Below are 17,663 nucleotides of genomic sequence, written 5' to 3'. Positions count from 1 at the left end.
GTCTTTAATCCTTTACCCTAGCATCTGGGGCTGCAGTCTTGAGGAGCAGAATCACCATTACATCTTGTGTGGTTTCCAGTAGGTGGCCTAGTCTCTGGGCTAGTTTGGACTCAAATTTCCTATAAAACTCCACTGGGAGGCCATCCGGGCCCAGGTTTTCCCATTGGCCATAGAGGTGATAGTTCCTCGAACTTTCTGTAGGGTCACAGATCCACCTAGTTCCTCCCTGACATCATCATACAGAGTGCGGAGGTTTAACAGGTCTAAAAAGGCGCTAAGATGCACATAGGGGGTCCCGGGGGGGGGGGGGGGGTGGCATAGAGAGTCTCAAAGTAGTTCTGAATTAAGCCATTGATTCTCCTGGGTCTTATATGGTTAAGCCATTTGCAGTCTGTATGTGTATGATTGGAGACCCATGAGTTTCTGGCCTAATTAGCCAAGCCAACAGGCGACCAGCTAAGTACAGGTCCTCCCTTTCTCTCACTATCCGTGGTTTACTGCGACATGTCCCAGCCTTGAATAGTATTGCAACTCCAGCAGTCTTAGTTGGGGAGTATGCCCAGTATTGTATCGGGTACTTAGGGTGGGTCATACGATGTGTGTCTGATTGCAGAAGGTGAGTCTCCTGTAGAAATATGATATCCGGGTCTTGGATGAGTGAGTAGCGCCATACCTGGCTCATTGTTAGAGCCGAAAGAGATTGCTAGTGGTGTGGATTCGATCTATAAAAGGGCCATTCCCACGTGACGGCTGCCATCCCCCCGAGTTATTGATCGTAGACATGGCTTGATCGCCAGCATGATCACAAAGGGAGAAGGGCTGGACGAGCCTGCGAAATTAAAGGCCAGGACTAGTAACAGCAGTTAAGATCCGTGGTAAGTCCCATGTGACATCTACCTCCAGCCATGGGGCAGCCCGATTCAGGCTTGTCTTCCACCCCCACCCCCGTCAGGTTGGGAAAGAAAAGAATAGAATAACAAAAAGGAACTCAATAACAATGAGAGGTCACCAGAGCCAACAAGTTCTATTCCAGTTCAAGAATAGCCCCATTGCCGGAGCACGGGTAATTCCAGAGATTACACTCTCCCAAGGGTAGGTTTGGTCAGAGCGGGCTGAAAGAAAAGGATACATCTTGGTTCGGGGGTCCCGTACCCCGCTACCAGCCTGTGTCAGAACAAGGGGTGAGTCCCCTTATTACGTCTTGTTCCGTATTCATCGCAGGGCTCTGGACATGGATACATTCGCTAGCAGTGGGAGGTGCCAAAGCTCAAATGCTCATTCCACCTGGGTTGTTGGTCTCAGATGCATAAGTTCAGAGGGTTGCCCTTCTATGCATATAACAGGTATGCTAAACTGATGGTACGTTCAGGATAAGTGAATGCTCTGTGATTCGGACATTACTGGGGGATGTGCAATGTTATTCAGAGGCCACTGAGGAAGGGGTGACTGACTTCCCACCATCCATGGTCCAGAGGTGTTGTATGATATATTGCTTGGTTTGGGTCGAGGACTGTTCCCTAGCCTGGGCTCCCCGTCGCAGCCTGAATACCGTGGACCACTCCGGGTGTGCAGGTTTCATGGATGAGGGGAGCAAAGGAGAGGGGCTAGCCTCCCTGAAGGTTATGGAGAGCTGCAAAAGCTGTTTGGCTTCTCGTAGGGAGCACATTACTCTGCATTTGCCCTCCCAGGTGAAGATCCAGGCAAAAGGGTGACCCAATTGATATTTAATGTCTAGCTCACGCAACTTATCTGTAAATAGCTTGAAGTCCTGGCAACGTCGCAACGTTAATGGGGCGGTGTCCTGGTAAAGTTGGATGGTAAACCCCTTATGAGTTAATTCTGGCTTACTCCGTGAGGCCTTCAAGATCGCTTCTTTCTCCGTGAAAAAGTGAACTCTTTTGAGGATGTCTAGCACAAGATCCAGATGTCCTGGGGTCACAGCTACTCGGTGAACTCTGTCTAGGGCAGGCAGGGAGGCATCTTCGTCTCTCTGATTTCATGGAGTAGTTCTGCTGTGAACGTCAAAATGTCTGGGCCCTCCACTCCTTTAGGGATGTCTCTGATTCGGAGGTTGTTCCTTCTGCTTCTGTTTTCCAAATCCTCCTGTTTTATCTGGAGTTCAATGTGTTGATCTTCTAATGCAGCCATTCTCTTCCAGAGCTTCTCCTGTTCTTCTGTCCGATTATTTACAGTACGTTCCAAGTCGTTGACTCGTTCCCCAATCTCCGTGAAATCTCTCTTCAACTCTTTACGACAAGATTTGAATTGAGCTTTGAGAGAGCCGATCTCCGATTTAATTTCTTGGAGGAAGGTGTTAATGTCAGCTTGTGTAAGCGGTTTGGACGTTACCTCTGGCAAGGATTCCATGGGGACAGGAGTGGAGGGCCAGACGTTTGCCACAAGGAAGTAACTGGGCTATCTTTAGTCAGGCTTGGGATAGTTTCTTTACCCACTTTGGTGTGCGGCATATTCCAGGGAAGGTGCCTACCTCCAAGTGCAACCAGGTCGCTGCTGTGATCCAATGTCCCAGGAGTCTCTGTCTCAGACCCCGTATCCCAGATGGGCAGTGACAGGTTCGAGCTTCCAGCTGAGTTGGGCACCAGGGAAGGTCGCAATCAAATGCCACAATGGCTTCAGTCTTTTCAAAATTGGCTATATTAATGTCCGAAGTGCAGTGCTATGCAACAGCTTAATTCCTATTCTGTGGGTACGACCCCTGGCCCATCTAACGTGTTGAGGTATTCAGGAGTTGTACTGGGTGATAATGGTGAAGCTGATGCCTGTTTTAGGACAAGCCGTCACACCACAACGCTGAGCGAGTGGGGGCTAGAGCTTGCTAAGACTTCTTTCTCTGGCGGCTTGGTAGGAGCAGACAGCAAAGAAAGGTACACTACTGAGGATGACAGTGCACAAGGCGATAGGTTAGAGGGGTTCAGGGTGAGCCAGGTCTAGATAGGAGTCCCCAAAGTGTCACATGGGCAGCCAGGGAGGTCGAGTCCCAGTTTTTTGCAATGCGTGGGGAGCCATACTGCGCTCCAGGAGCCAGAGGAAGAAAGAAAAGTGAGGGGGGGCAGAGCCTACTGCCCGATCCCACAGTCGAAACCCCTGTGCCCAGAGAAGCAACCCGCACCCAGGCAGGGACTCCTGACTATTTAAAGGTCCAAGCTGGTGAACTTGTCAGTAGGCTATGGGCGTTAGTAGACAGTACAGAGGCAGGAGTGGGGAGTCAATCTCTTTGCACGATCCAATAGCCAATCACCCCTTACCTTTCCAGTGTGAACAGCTTTCAACAAGCTGTCCCACTCTCAGGAGGCACCAGTCCCAAGCCGCCTGGTCAGATTCCCCTCAAAGTGCGATCCAGGGCCCAGCACCAAGTCTCAGATCCAAGGAAGCAGCCCACTGCAGCCCCGGGGCCCATCCACACGGGGTGTAGGCCCACACCCTCAGCAGTGGATAAGCAGTGCTTTGGTGAGGAAGTCCAGCGGGGCCCCCAGTGCTGGGTCTGCCACCGCTCTCAAGCCGGCAGTACCAGTGCAGGCCCTCAGGCCAGCATAGCAGGCATCTGAGGCCTAACTTGGATCCGCAGTCGGAGGAGCACTCACATCTCCCATCGACCCCGGCTGATGTGAGCCACTCAGGCAGCCCCAGGCCGCAATCCTCCTACTGCTCTTGCCGGTGATTCCACAAGCCCGGGTGCCTCCCTCGGCTCAGGTACGCCGATCTGTCACAGGGCCCAGGACCGCCAATAGGAAATCCTTCAAGGCCGCAGAGACTGCTCTATGCCACGGTCCTCGCACTTTTCTTCTTCGCAGCATCACGCGACTGTACACCTTCTTCCGATGGAGTCCACTGCAGGGTCTCGGGCAGCCGGCAGGGAGTCTCTCGCCTCTGACGTGGGGTGCTGGTCTTTGAGGTGGTCCGCCAGGACCACCGCAAGGGGTTTCCAGGGTGCGCCCAGTTCAATGGCTCCAGCACGGCCCTCAAAATGGTGGCCACAGTCCGATTTCAAGCTCCATCTTGCAGGATCGCTAGGGTTTCGGATCAGGAGACAAGGTGCCCCCAGGCTGTTCTCTGCCCCCACAGGTATGTGGGGAACCCACAGATGGGGATCCCCGATGTCCGGATGCAGCAGATTTGGCTTTGGAAGGCCGCAGTAACACGGAGAAATCACGAGGCACGTCTTACTCCATGTGCTGCTAAGCCACGCCGCCCTGATCTGGAATTTTTGATTATATCTTAAGAATGCTACTTGAGATCTGCAATGAATGACAGACTTTCACAGGCACTCATATTCTCATTTGCCAACCAACGAAAAATTGTGTTTTTAACACTTGCATAATAGCTGATTGTGGACATCCCTCTTTTCACATCTTCCTGGAGTAACCTCCCTAATTACCCTCCCCTCATCTGGCCAATCTGACTGCAGGTGAACATGATTTGCAGGGTCCACTGGAAGATGGGCATTTTGAGGTACTGCTTCAGGGGAATCCTAATCCTACTAATACATTACTGATGAGAGGAACAAGAGCAGGAAGAAAAATGGGGGGAGGGCCCATTAATACCTTGAACATAGCCTTGATCTCTACAGATCCCTAAAACCTGGATCAAACCTATACCCATAGGAGGAACTCAAATGCAACAACAAGTAATTTGTTGTGCTGCAAACCCTTAAAAAGGGGTACTCAGTGGCACACTAAACAACAAAACAGTTCAAATCACACATGATTTTGTCTACCAGTGGAGCAGTCCACTCTACTAACTCTACATTTCACTGCACAGTCTGGATCGTAAAGCAGAGCCGAGTGCTCAATGCTACATTCCTGTATCGCTTAGAGCTAGAGATTGCACAGTCACAATTACCAAGAACCAGGACAGGGTGGACGGGAGGGAAGGGCTCAAAAATATCTCAGGCATGCCTTACCCTATACAAGTCCCCGACATGGTAGGGGCCGTTAACTGCATTAGAAATTAATGAAATGTAAATTGTTTGTGTGATAAAGTTAAGAGGATGGTGAGGAAATATTTTATAATGCTCAGCTTAGAGTGGACCCTAATGCTGGTGGATGCATCGAGTGAAACTCATGCGTAACTTTGAAGAAACATTTGCAATGCAACAGGTCTAGCAATTGGCATTGTAAATGACAATGCCTTTTATTTGTATTTAAAATACCTGCAATAATAAAAGGCATTGTCATTTACAATACCAATGATCAAAGTTTCTAAAATGCAAGACCTATTGAATTGCAAAAACTTGTTGGTTATAAGCGCCCCATGCTGTTTTCACGTTAATATAGGCCACGCCCCTTTCTTTAGACAGCTGTGTCTAACGCAAGATCCGCAGCCGCTATTAAAGCAAAAGTGCGGTATGGTGCGATTTTACCCAAAAAAGCATTTGTTTGTCAAGGTGACAAACAAATGCTTTTTTTTGTAAAAGCGCACCATGAAAGCGTGATTGGTGCGCTGAATGCTGTAGGAAAGCATGTAGTGCCTGCAGTAGGAGAATCAATTAAAGAAAATAGTGCTTACAGAGTGAATACGACATACTGTGTAGCAACCGAAGTAAAAGGGCCAGTCCTCATGGGAGGTTACAAATGAAGACAAGGCAGTACTAAGGAAGGTCTAACAAGTCTATTAACGAATCAGAAGACAGCATTTATGAAGGACAATGACACAAGCCAATGACAAATATGGGTGGAGAGTGGGTGGGGCTTCAGGGCCATACTCCAATAAAGCAAGGCTTGCAGGGCATGCGCTGCCCAGGCTCGGCCTAAAAAGTTGTACCATATGAGTGAGTGTTTCCGGGTTTGTGAGAAGAAGCAGAGCATGACAGTGACCTGCAAATGTAATTCCTGCTAGGAGTAAGAATAGTGGTGAGTGATGTGAGAGGCATATATCACAGGCAGATAGCACATCTAATGTACGATAATATGAGTATATTTATCCTTTTTAAACATTGCAGTGAGGAAGAACTGGCACCTTTAAGTTCACAGTTAACTTCTAATTTTTTAGGGATTTAATAGCATACTGGACACAGGGAGAGACTAATTCAGAAAAGGAAAGAGACAGCAGGTGAGTCCGACCTTTGAATACCTGGGGGTGGAAGACATTTTCTTCCTCTCAGGTGCACACTCTAGTTTCTCTGAAATTAACTCTCTTTCTTCCAGGATAGGACATATGGAGAATACAGATGTTTGATTTCTAGCAAAGTTCATCCCTGCTGATTCCCTGCAGGTAATTAAAGTAAGTAAGTTAACTTTGAAGATAAATCTTTGGGAAAGGCTCTACCAATCGGCTGGAAGGATGATTGTGACAAAGTTATATGAAGATCAACTGTGGGTTTCAATCATGTGAATGTATCATACTGAATCATAGAAGACTGTGGTGTTATAGGAAAAGCTAAGGTGCAAAATTTGCAGTTTTCATTATATAACTTGTTTGCAGAAAAGTCCATTGACTATGCCAATTGGCCTTTCTCCATTGCGGTTTTATAGTACACGGAGACGGGCCACTGCTCTATTACCTGGCTCACAATGTTTTCTGCAGAGCTGACAACAATTGTACAGATAAGGTATATACAAAAGAATGAATGTGCATTGTTTACAGCACACAACAAGTGGTCCAACTGTTTCTCCATTGTTCACACTTAAAATAGAGCCACTGAAAGAGTGAATGCGCAGGTCCTCTTAGAAGAGAAGTGGCGATTTGTACTGCCATGAGGAAGGGAGGACAAGCTATTCCTATATGAGGATGAGCTCTTGATACATACTGGAGATTCATGGATGTCAAGCCTGGGAGTGCTAGAGTGCCTCTAAAGAATACTCCGATGTATATTGTTGGAAGCATTTCACCCCAGCACCGATAGATAGTAAAGTAACACAATTCCTCTGCTTTTTTTATATTGCACTTGCCAGTCAGTCAGTCAAAAATACTTTATTCGGCAATAAAAAAACATAAAAGCGCAAAATACATAAAACCCTCAACATAAAATCATCTTTAGTAATCTTAAGCAATCAATAATAATCAGCACCCCTATTTGAACAATTAATTTAATTTTAAAACAGCTCCCTTAATACAACTGATATCATAAATATTTTAAAAGAAATATACAAAATATCTAAATATAACACCATAAGCTGTATAAATGGCCTGAATTATTTCATTGAGTGCACATATTAACATCCAAACGTTTCATTCCTAAGCCTAAAAGTTCCGTCCGAAAAGCTTGTAACACCATAGATGACTAGGGCAGATGAAAGCATTTGCAAATACAACATTGCTGGTTTTACTTGTTGGAAATCCATTACTTTTTGACATTGAGAGGATGAAACGCCTTCGTAAGGGATGGTAAAACTCACAAAAAAATATGAAGTGTCTTGAGATGACAAGTTGTCTCAAGTACACAGGCAAATCCTCTACCTTACTGAATCCTTTACGGACTGTAAGGATCTAGTAGATCATATTTAACCTGAATCTCATCAATAAATAATCAGAGATGGAGATTAACTACCATAGTCAAATATGGCTCCATTGCTGAATCCGTCAATAGCATGGTGTGCGCCCTCACTGAGGGTTTGGTGAGCTCCCTCCCTTCTCTTTCTGCAACAATTAATGAGAGATAGGTTCTTAATCTCCACAAAATCCTTTTCGCCCCGATACAGGGTTGCTAAATAGGTCTGTTCGCCCCACCCTATCTAACCATTTTTTGACATAACCAATACAAGGAATTTGGAGGCCTTTCTCCAGTGATAAACATTCACCGAGCACTTTCCAATTTAAATCAGCATGTGGGGTTGTCCAAATTCTCAGCCATTGCAGAACAGGGGCCAAGGCAATAAGGTCCGAGACATACCCAATGCCCAACTCTTCATGAACCACTTTGGCATGGGTGCTAGCGGGAACTGTTGTAATTTTTCTCAGGAATTTATCATCTTCCCCTTGCAACTCCCTACTTTCCTTGTGGCCCATAGTTCAGGCTCATAACATGTTATAGGAAGACATTTTTCTAAATACACTTTTATTAGTGCCTGCAATGGTTTGGCCCCTAACTTCTTGCAAAGTCTGTTATTGCTGCCGCATCTCTTAGCAGGGTGTTCTTTTTCATGTTTTTATGAGCGTTCCAAGACCCCTGCTCATCAAATACAATGCCCAAATATGGAAAAGTGTCTACCCTTGCGAGTTCAATTCCCTTATTGAAGAAGTTTGACTTAACTATTTTCCGTTGGCCTAGTACCATAGTGTGAGACTTTGTAAAATTAGTCGCTAGGTCCAAAGAATCCATGAAACACACAAAGGCATCCAGAAGTATTCACAAGCCCACCGGAGTCCTTGCTATCAGGACCGCATTGTCTGCATACATTATTGCAGGTATTGTTTGTTTTTACCAGCACTGGGTGTGTCACTAAGTGTGGGCTCTAGTTGGTTAATATGGACAGTGAAAAGCAGAGAGGCAAGAATGCACCCCTGCCCGACTCCCCTTTAATCTCTACTATGGACCTCAAACTACCATCCACACCATGTCTCATAAGAGCCGCAAGATTTGAGTGGAGGGTATGTAGGAAAGCCACTAAATCATGGTCTACCCCTATTTTAATGAGCAAGAGCCATAATTTTGCTCTGTTTACTCAACTGAAGGCTGCACAAAGGTCCATGAAAGCATTACAAGGATTCTCATATTTGGCAATAGTTTACTTGCCAATGATCAGATGTAAGTCCATGCACTGGTCAATGTCCCTAGACCCTTCCTGAAGCCGTATTGGAGGTCTGAGATTATCCTATTGTCTAGCCAATCATTAAATCTAGCCAGTACTGCCCTCCCCATGATTTTGACTGGGGATGATAACAAGGAGATGGGTCAGTAGCACTGAGGGTTGTCTCTGGCCCCCTTTTTGAATATAGGGACAATAACTGATTTAAACAAGGCCTTTGGAAAAACTCTTCTGCATGCAGCATTGAAAATTTGAGATAATATTTTCTTCTATTTGGATGGATCAGCCTTATACAAATCTGCTGGGACATTATCTACTCCAGGAACTTTACTCCCAAACGAGGCCATGATGGATTCATTGACCTCCTCTTCACTGAAGGATAATTCTTGGGCATTTCCATCTGGCTCCCACTCCAACTCTTCGACCTCAACCCTCACCTTCCCGAACATGGCTGGGAAATATACAACTCATTTATCAGGGGGAATTAAACATTCCATATTAGTTTTTTGGCAACCTGAAAAGAAGTGTCTATTTACTATTTCCCAGAATCTAGGACTATCATAGAGTGCCCTTGCTTATAAAAGTTCCTCCCAGGCTTGATCTCTAACTTCCTGCTTCCGTAACTGTGTCGCTGTTTTATACAATTTCCTGCAGGCCTTAATTTCCTACCTATACTGTGGGGTTTTTAAGGGAAGAAAGTAGGGTTTTATGCATCTTAGAACAGTTTAAATCAAACCACTTCTCCCCTTCTCTCTTAACCATTGCTTTTTAATGAAAAGGTGTAATGGGATCTGCCCACAGAGCCTAACAAAGGCCAACAGGATCTATCCCTCCTGTGTATTGTTGTCTAGGCAGATAGCTAAATCAGCAGCATTTGCAGTTTAAAATGTTTTAAAGAAAGTTTCTGGGATCACTCTATCCCATTTTAATCTTCTTTCTTGATCCTTCGGGAGGATTTCCAGGTTTGAGGGCCCTACTTCCAGCATTCTATCTATTTCAAAATCGGATATTAAATGTAAAAAGATCATATTATGATCACTAAAGTTATTCCATTTCGCCCTCAGTTCCTGAACTAGCACTAGCCACTGCATACATGTTATCAGACTACATAGTCTTAGAGATGAACTGCAAACTCACAAAAGATGGTCTGTCTTGCTTATCAAATTTGCTTTCTTTATATTCCATTGTGAGAACTATAATATTTGGACTACATACTGTATTGTACTCTGCCAATGACAAATGTATCTGCCTTGGCAATCCAGCTGCTAGTCCTACCTTTGTTCGAGTTCTACACTATTGTTCGCAGAAAAAGGCTACCTACTTTTCATGAAGAGTGGATGTTATGTGCCCAGTAGTTAATATACAGAGCACCGCTAATTAGGAAGCACTTGTGGCTTGTGAGAAGAAACGGTTTTACAGTTCTGGGCCGCTAGCAGTTCTTTGTTGCTGTTATTCCGAGCTCTAATGGACTTTCATAGAGTTTTTCTGGAATTTGAGGGCATGAAATAATTGGAAAATCTATTTCAACTCAAAATCAGTAACAAAAGGGAAAAAATAAAGTCCTGTTTTTGGGAGCTATTTGATAGGCACTCACCAACTCACTACTTTGTGCCAAACCTTTAAGCCACAGTAGAATATTTCTTCATTTAAAACCACCTATTAGCATCAGCACTGAGTAGACTAGACTATAACTTAATGCAATGTTGCTCCTTTAATCACCAATGATGTATTACTTTATATAAAGTAGTACAAGTATAAACATGCGTGAGGAGCTATTGCACAACTATTGGCTTCACCACACATCTGCTCGAAGAAAAGAAAGAGGACTCTGGCAATAAACAGAAGTGAAGAAAATCACTTCTTGGGCTGGGTGAGAACAATTAAAGGAGACCCCAGCGGCCTGCATAGATCTGAAGACTAATGCTTCCATTGCAGAAGCGTTAGGACAACTTGTCTTTGATCCTGGCAGTTTTACTATGGTCTGGCTTGACAGCGCACCTGGTGCCAGACAATTATGTGAGAACCACTAGGAGAGGTGCTTTGGCTTTGCCCATAAGTTGGAAGCTAAGAGTGCATGTTTTGATTGGGCAGAATTTGTGTGCTGCAACACAAAAGTGCTTTTCCTCCACACAGCCGTGATCAATTTGCTTATTTATTTAGCTGCTAAAGCTTGAATATTAAGAGGTCCAGACATGCATTGTAATGCTATTACAATGTCTTAGATAACTAGATAATTTATGGTGATTTCTGCAGCACCAGCACAAATAGAAGGAGGCAGTCATTAGGTCTGGCTTGATAGCACATTAAGAAATTCATTGTTAAAGCCACCACATGAATGGCATCTATGTAGAGAGCAGGGAGATGGAAAAGGAGAGATGGTGACTTTAGAGGGGAGTGGACAGCCCTGCAAATAAATGTATTTTTCATATTTTTAATAGATGTTTGTAACTGAAGCATTAGTAAACAAGCATTAGCAAAGCCAATAGGTCCAGCATATGCTAGAGCTTTTGGCTTTGGCAATGTGTTTTAGCAGTGTTCTACACCAGGTTGGCTGCTGTTCAACATGGCTAAACCGTTAGTGGCGTGGTGTGTGGTAGACTGGAGTAGGGTAGATTTGAATGGAGTTGGGTAGATTTGGGTAGAGTGGAGTGAGGTAGACCTGTGTTGATTGGACTGGGGTAGTTTACAGTGGGGTAGATTGGAGTGGAGTAGGGTCATTGTAGTGGAGTGTGGTACAGTGGAGTGCAGTAGACTGACGTGAAGCAGATTGAAGTGGAGTAGACTGCGTTAGACTGGTGGGGTTAGAGTGGGGTTGAGTGGGTTAGATTGGAGTGTGTGTGGTAGATTGGAGTGGGATAGATTGGAGTAAAGTGGAGTGGGGTAGAGTGGAGAGTGATAGATTGGGGTGGAGTGGGGTAGACTTGGGTGAATTAGAATAGACTGGAGTGGGGTAGATTGGGTGGATTGGAGAAAGGTAGAGTGGAGTGGGGAGAGTGGGTAAAATGGAGTAGAGTGGGGTAGATTAGGGGAGAGTGGGGTACATTGGAGTGGAGTAGATTGGGTGCGTTAGAGCATGGTAGACTGGATTGGAGTTGGGTAGATTACAGTGGAGTGGGGTGCAATAAAGTGGCATGGGGTAGATTTGGTTGGGGAAACTTGGAGTGGGATAGAATGGAGTGGTGGAGTGTAGAGTGAAAGGGTGTGGAGTGGACTGGCAAGCCGTGCCCTACAGTGTCTTACATTGGAGAGTTGTGGAGTAGAGTGGCATGGAGTGGCATGGCAGAAAATTTAGCAGAGTGTTGTAGAGCGAAGTGGTGTAGAGTCTTGTAGACAGGGGTAGTGTAAGGTTGAGTGGCACAGTGTGGAGTATGCCTGGTGTGATGGCGCTCTGCCATTATAGACAACACATTTCCAACTGAAAATGGCCATTACATTTGCACAGACATAATTTTACTGCGTACAAATGATAATGTGTGGAAATGTCAACCCCAAGTGTATTGATTTATTTTGATCTTATTAAAATATTTCTTTACATCACACTTGAGAATTACAAAAAAAATGTTTCATTTCCACTGTTCTCATTCTGATGTATTCTAAAATATCAGCACAGTTCATTTTTGTTGTGTGCTAGACAAGATAACCTCCTACTGCCTGTTCTCTCACATGGGCCCTCAGCAAGATGGATTGTCACATATATTCTCTCATTTTGAAGTCAGAGAAGAAAAAGTAAACACCAAGTTCCCTCAGAATACAAAGCCTGACATTTGACCTCTGTCTTTGAATGCACAGCAAACGAGACAAGATAAGAACAGGATTTAAAGTCCTGTTTCCAGATAGCGAGTAGTCACAGAATAGACAAAGTCAAGCTGGAAAATAAGCAAACGACAGAGCAAGCTAGGAAAGAGGCACTTTGTAGAGTGGTTCAACATAAAAGAAAAAAATAGGTCCCAAAAGTACAGGCAGTGAAAGGAAACAACTACTTCGGCCAGCGTCTTGGGGAATGTCACATGCAAGATAAGGGAAGGGCCAACCCAAGAACTGACTAGCAGGAAGCAAGCAATTGAGAATGGCTTTGAAGCACACTAATGGTAAGCAATTGGGGGGACTCCAAGCCCACTAACACTAAACAAAATGTCTCGAAGAGGCAGGGCATGCACTGTCTATGCAAGACCTAAAAAGAAAAGAGGAAAATTAGTTGGGATTCAGAGAGTTGGGAGCCACATGGAGAGTGCGGTGGAAGGAGCAAGTGAGTACTTGCAGGGGGGAGAAGAAGCATACAGGCAAAAGAGCTAGAACACACACGCACTCTCATGGAGCGCTTAATAACTTACCATAATAAATTAACTTAAGAATTTAAGTAAACAACTTAAGTTAATAACTTCACTTGTTATGATAACTCAACCTAAGTAAATAACTAAACTTAAGCTAATAACTTAAGTTAATAAGTTAACTTAACTTAAGCTGCTAACTTATGTTGTTAAGTTACAAACTTAACTTAAATTATTAAAGTTTAAGTTATTAACTTAAGTTAAGTTAATAACTTAAGTTAACAACTTAACCTAAATAATAACTTGAGTTACTAACTTAACTGAAGTAAATATTTTAAGTTACTTAACTTAAGTTATTAACTTATTTTAATAACGTAAGTTGTTAACTTAAGTTAATAACTTAGGTTAATAACTAAAGTTAATAATTTAGTTAATAACTTATGTTAATAACTTAACATACATTAATAATTTAACTTAACTTAAGTGGATATCTTAACTTAGGCTAATAAGTTATTTTAACCAAATTTCATAACTTAATTTAAGTTTTTTTGTAGATTTATATAGCACGACTTATCACCCGTAAAGATATCCAGCCAATGTCAATGGGCACGGGGAGATTAAGTGATTTGCCCAGAATCACATGATGTTATGCCGACACCGAGACTTGAACCCAGGTCCTCAGCTCCTGAGTTGGCAGCTCTGGTCGCTGCACCACATCATCTCCTTATAACTTAAGTTAGCAATTTAACTTAAGTTAACAATTTAACTTAAGTTAATAACTTAAGTTAATCTAACAAGTTAATAACTGAACATAACTTAGCTTAAGTTGATGATTTAACTTAACTAAAACTAATAACTGAAGTTGAAAACATAAGTTAATAACTTAAGTTAAGCTAATAGCTCAAGATAATACCTTAATTTAAGTGAATAATTTAACATACGTTAATAACAAGTGAATAATTGAACGTATGTGAATAATTTAACCTAATAGCTAACTTAAATTAATAACTTAAGTTAGAAACTTAACTTAAGTGAATAACATAATTTAATTGAATAACTTAAGTGAATAGCTTAAATTAAGAATTGAACTTACTTTAATAATTTAACTAAAGTTAATAACTTAACTTAAGCTAATAACTCAAGTTAATAAGTTTAATTAACTTATGTTGTTAAGTGAAGTGAACAACTTAATTTTAGTGAATTACTTAACAAACGTTAATAACTTAACTTAAGTTAATAACTTAACTTACGTGAATAAGTCAACTTAAGTTAATTAACATACATTTATACCATAACTTAAGTTCATAACTTAACTTACGTCAATAACTTAAGTTAACTTAATTTATGTGAATAACTTAAGTTAATTACTTAATATACGTTAATGACTTAACTTAAGTTGATAATTTAACTTACGTTAATAACTTAAGTTAGTAACTTAACATACATTAACTTACATTAATAACTAAACTTAAGTTATTAATTTAAATTATTAACATAAGTAAGAAACTTAACTGAATAACTTAATTTAAGTAAATAACTTAAGTGGATTACTTAACATACGTAAATATTTTAACTTTGGTTAATAACTTAACTTACGTTAATAACTCAAGTAAATAACTTAACTTAAGTTAATTACTTAACATACTTTAATACCTTAAGTTAAGTTAATACCTGAACTTACGTGAATAACTTACGTTAATTACTTAACATACGTCAATAACTTTACTTAAGTTAATAACTTAACTTACGTTAATAACTTAACTTATGTTAATAACTAAATTTAAGTTAATAATATCACCTGATAACTTAACTTAAGATAATAACTTAACTTATTCTAACAATTTAACTTAATTTAATCAGTTAAATTAACTTAAGTTGTTAAGTAAAGTTAATAACTTAAGTTATGGTAATAACTTCACTTAATAATTTAACTTAAGTTAGTAACTTAACTAAAATATTAACCTAAATTGATGTTAATGTTAACAGATTTGTAGAGTGCACATATACCCAGAGGTGCATGAACAGGACAGGAAGGGGTTAACAGGACAGGAAGAGGTTAAAAGTAACCTAACTTAAGTGAATAACTTAACTTAAGTGAATAACCTAACTAAAGTTAATAATTTCACTTAAGTTAATAATGTTAACAATTTAACTTAAATTAATAACTTAAAGTTAATAACTTAAATTAATCTAACAAGTTAATAACTGAACGTAACTTAGCTGAAGTTGATGATTTAATTTACCTTAAATTAATAACTGAAGTTGAAAACATAAATTAATAACTAAAGTTAAGCTAATAACGTAAGATAATACCTTAATTTAAGTGAATAACTTAACATACGTTAATAACAAGTTAATAACTGAACTTATGTTAACAATTTAACCTTATAACAACTTAAAGTAATAACGTAAGTTAGAAACTTAAGTGAATAACTTAATATAAGTGAATAACTTAACTTACGTTAATACCAACTTAAGTAAACAATTTAACTTAAGTTAATAACTTAACTTAAGCTAATAACCAAAGTTAATATGTTAAATTAACTCATGTTCTTAAGTTAAGTGAATTACTTACCACAAGTTAATAACTTAACTTACGTTACTAACGTAAATTAATAAATTAACTTACGTTAATAACTTAAGTCAATAACTATACTTACGTTAATAACTTAAGTTAATACCTTATGTTAAAAACTTAACTTAAGTTAATAACTTAACATACATTAATAACTTACGTTAATAACTAAACTTACGTTTATAACTAAACTTACATTAAAAATGTAACTTAATATCTTAAGTTAGGTTAATATCTTAAGTTAATAACTTAACTTACATGAATAACTTAAGTTATAAACTTAGCTTAAGTTAATAACTTAAGTTAATAAGTTAAAGTAAAGTTAAATTAATAACTTAAGTTAGGTGAAATAACTTAACTTAAGTTAATAATTTAACTTAGGTTAATAAGTAAACTTAACTAAAGTAGTTAACTTAAGTTAAGTTGTTAAGTTAAGTCATGTTAATAACGTAGCTTAATACATTAACTTACGCTTATAACTGAACTTACATTAATAATTTAACTTAACAAACTTAACTTAAATTAGCAACTTAACTTAAGTAATAACTTAAGTTAATGTTAATAGATTTGTAAAGCACACGTATACCCAGAGGTGTCTTGGCGCTGGCGCAGAATGAACAGGACAGGAAGGGGTTAATAGTAACCCTACTTAAGTTAATAACTTAACTTAAGTTAATAATTTAACATAAGTTAATAATTTAACTTAAAATAATAACTTAATTTAAGTTAATAACTGAAGTTATGTTTATAATTTAAATTAAGTTAGTAACTTAACTTAAGTTAATAACTTAAGTTAAGCAAATAACTTAAGTTAATATTTTAACTTAAGTTAATGTTAATAGATTTGTAGAGCGCAATTATACCCAAAGGTGTCTTGGCACTGGCTGAGCATGAACAGGATAGGAAGGGATTAATAGTAACTTAAGTCAATAACTTCCAATTTAACTTACTTTAATAATTTAACTTAAGTTAATAACTTAACTCAAGCTACTGACTTAAGTTAGTAAGTTAACTTAAGATGTTAACTTAAGTTAAGTTAATAAGTTAATAACTTAAACTAATAACTTAGTTTAATAATTTAACTTATGCTAATAAGTTAATAACTTAAGTTAATCATTTAACTTTAGTTAATAACTTAAGTTTACAACATGAGTTAATAACGTAACTTAAGCTAACAAGTTAACTTAAGCTAAAAACTTAACTTAGTTGAGCGCGGCTTATCACCTGTGAGGCTCTACAGGCACTTTGAACCCTGCGGTGGAAGAGGTTCAGCTGAACAGCCAGGTATTGATTCCTTTCCTGAATTGCAGCAGGGAGGATACGGTTCAAAGGAGAAAGGGGAGGTCATTCCAGGACTTCACCGCGAGGTAGGAGGAGGCGCAACTTCCACTGTTGCTTTGATGGATGAGGGGGGCATGAGTGAGGGAGAGTGAGGCTGAGCATACGTTTCTGGGGGTTGGTAGAAGTTCATGCGGTGGTTGATATATGCTGGTCCTTAGTTGTGCAGGGCTTTGTAGGTCTGGAGGTGCATCTTGAATTGGCATCGCCTGAATTGGCATCCAGTGTAGCTTCTTGAGGTGGGGTGTGATGTGCGTTCATCTGAGGAGGTTGAGGAGGCGTCTGGCTGCTGAGTTCTGAATGGTCTGCAGTCTTTTCAGTCGCTGTGCTGTGATTCCTACGTATAGTGCGGTGCTGTAATCGAGCGGGCTGGTGATTACGGCATGAGTGACCATTTTTCTAGTTTGGACTCGGAGTAATTTGAAGATGTTTCGGAGCATGTGAAGGGTGAGGAAGCAAGCATGGTCAGTCGTAGTCGGCAAGGGTTCGAATTTGGACTCCCACCAGGAGTCGTTAACGGCTGAGGTGTTGTTCCTGAAGATAAGCATTTCTGTTTTGTCTCTGTTGAGTTTAAAGTAGTTGTCTTTCATCCAAATGGTGACACATGTCATGCAGCTGTATAAGTTGGCCCTGGTGGAAGAGGGCTCTTCGAATAGCACGAGGATGAGCTGGTTGTCATCGACGTAGTATATGATCCTTAGTCCATGGATTGTTAGTCCATGGATTCCAATGATATTGGCCAAGGGGGTCATGTAGGTGTTGAACATCGTGGGGCTG

The sequence above is a fragment of the Triturus cristatus genome, chromosome 12 (genome assembly GCF_964204655.1).
Source record: "Triturus cristatus chromosome 12, aTriCri1.1, whole genome shotgun sequence".
NCBI classification, from domain to species: Eukaryota; Metazoa; Chordata; class Amphibia; order Caudata; family Salamandridae; genus Triturus; species Triturus cristatus.
This window is presented reverse-complemented; position numbering follows the sequence as displayed.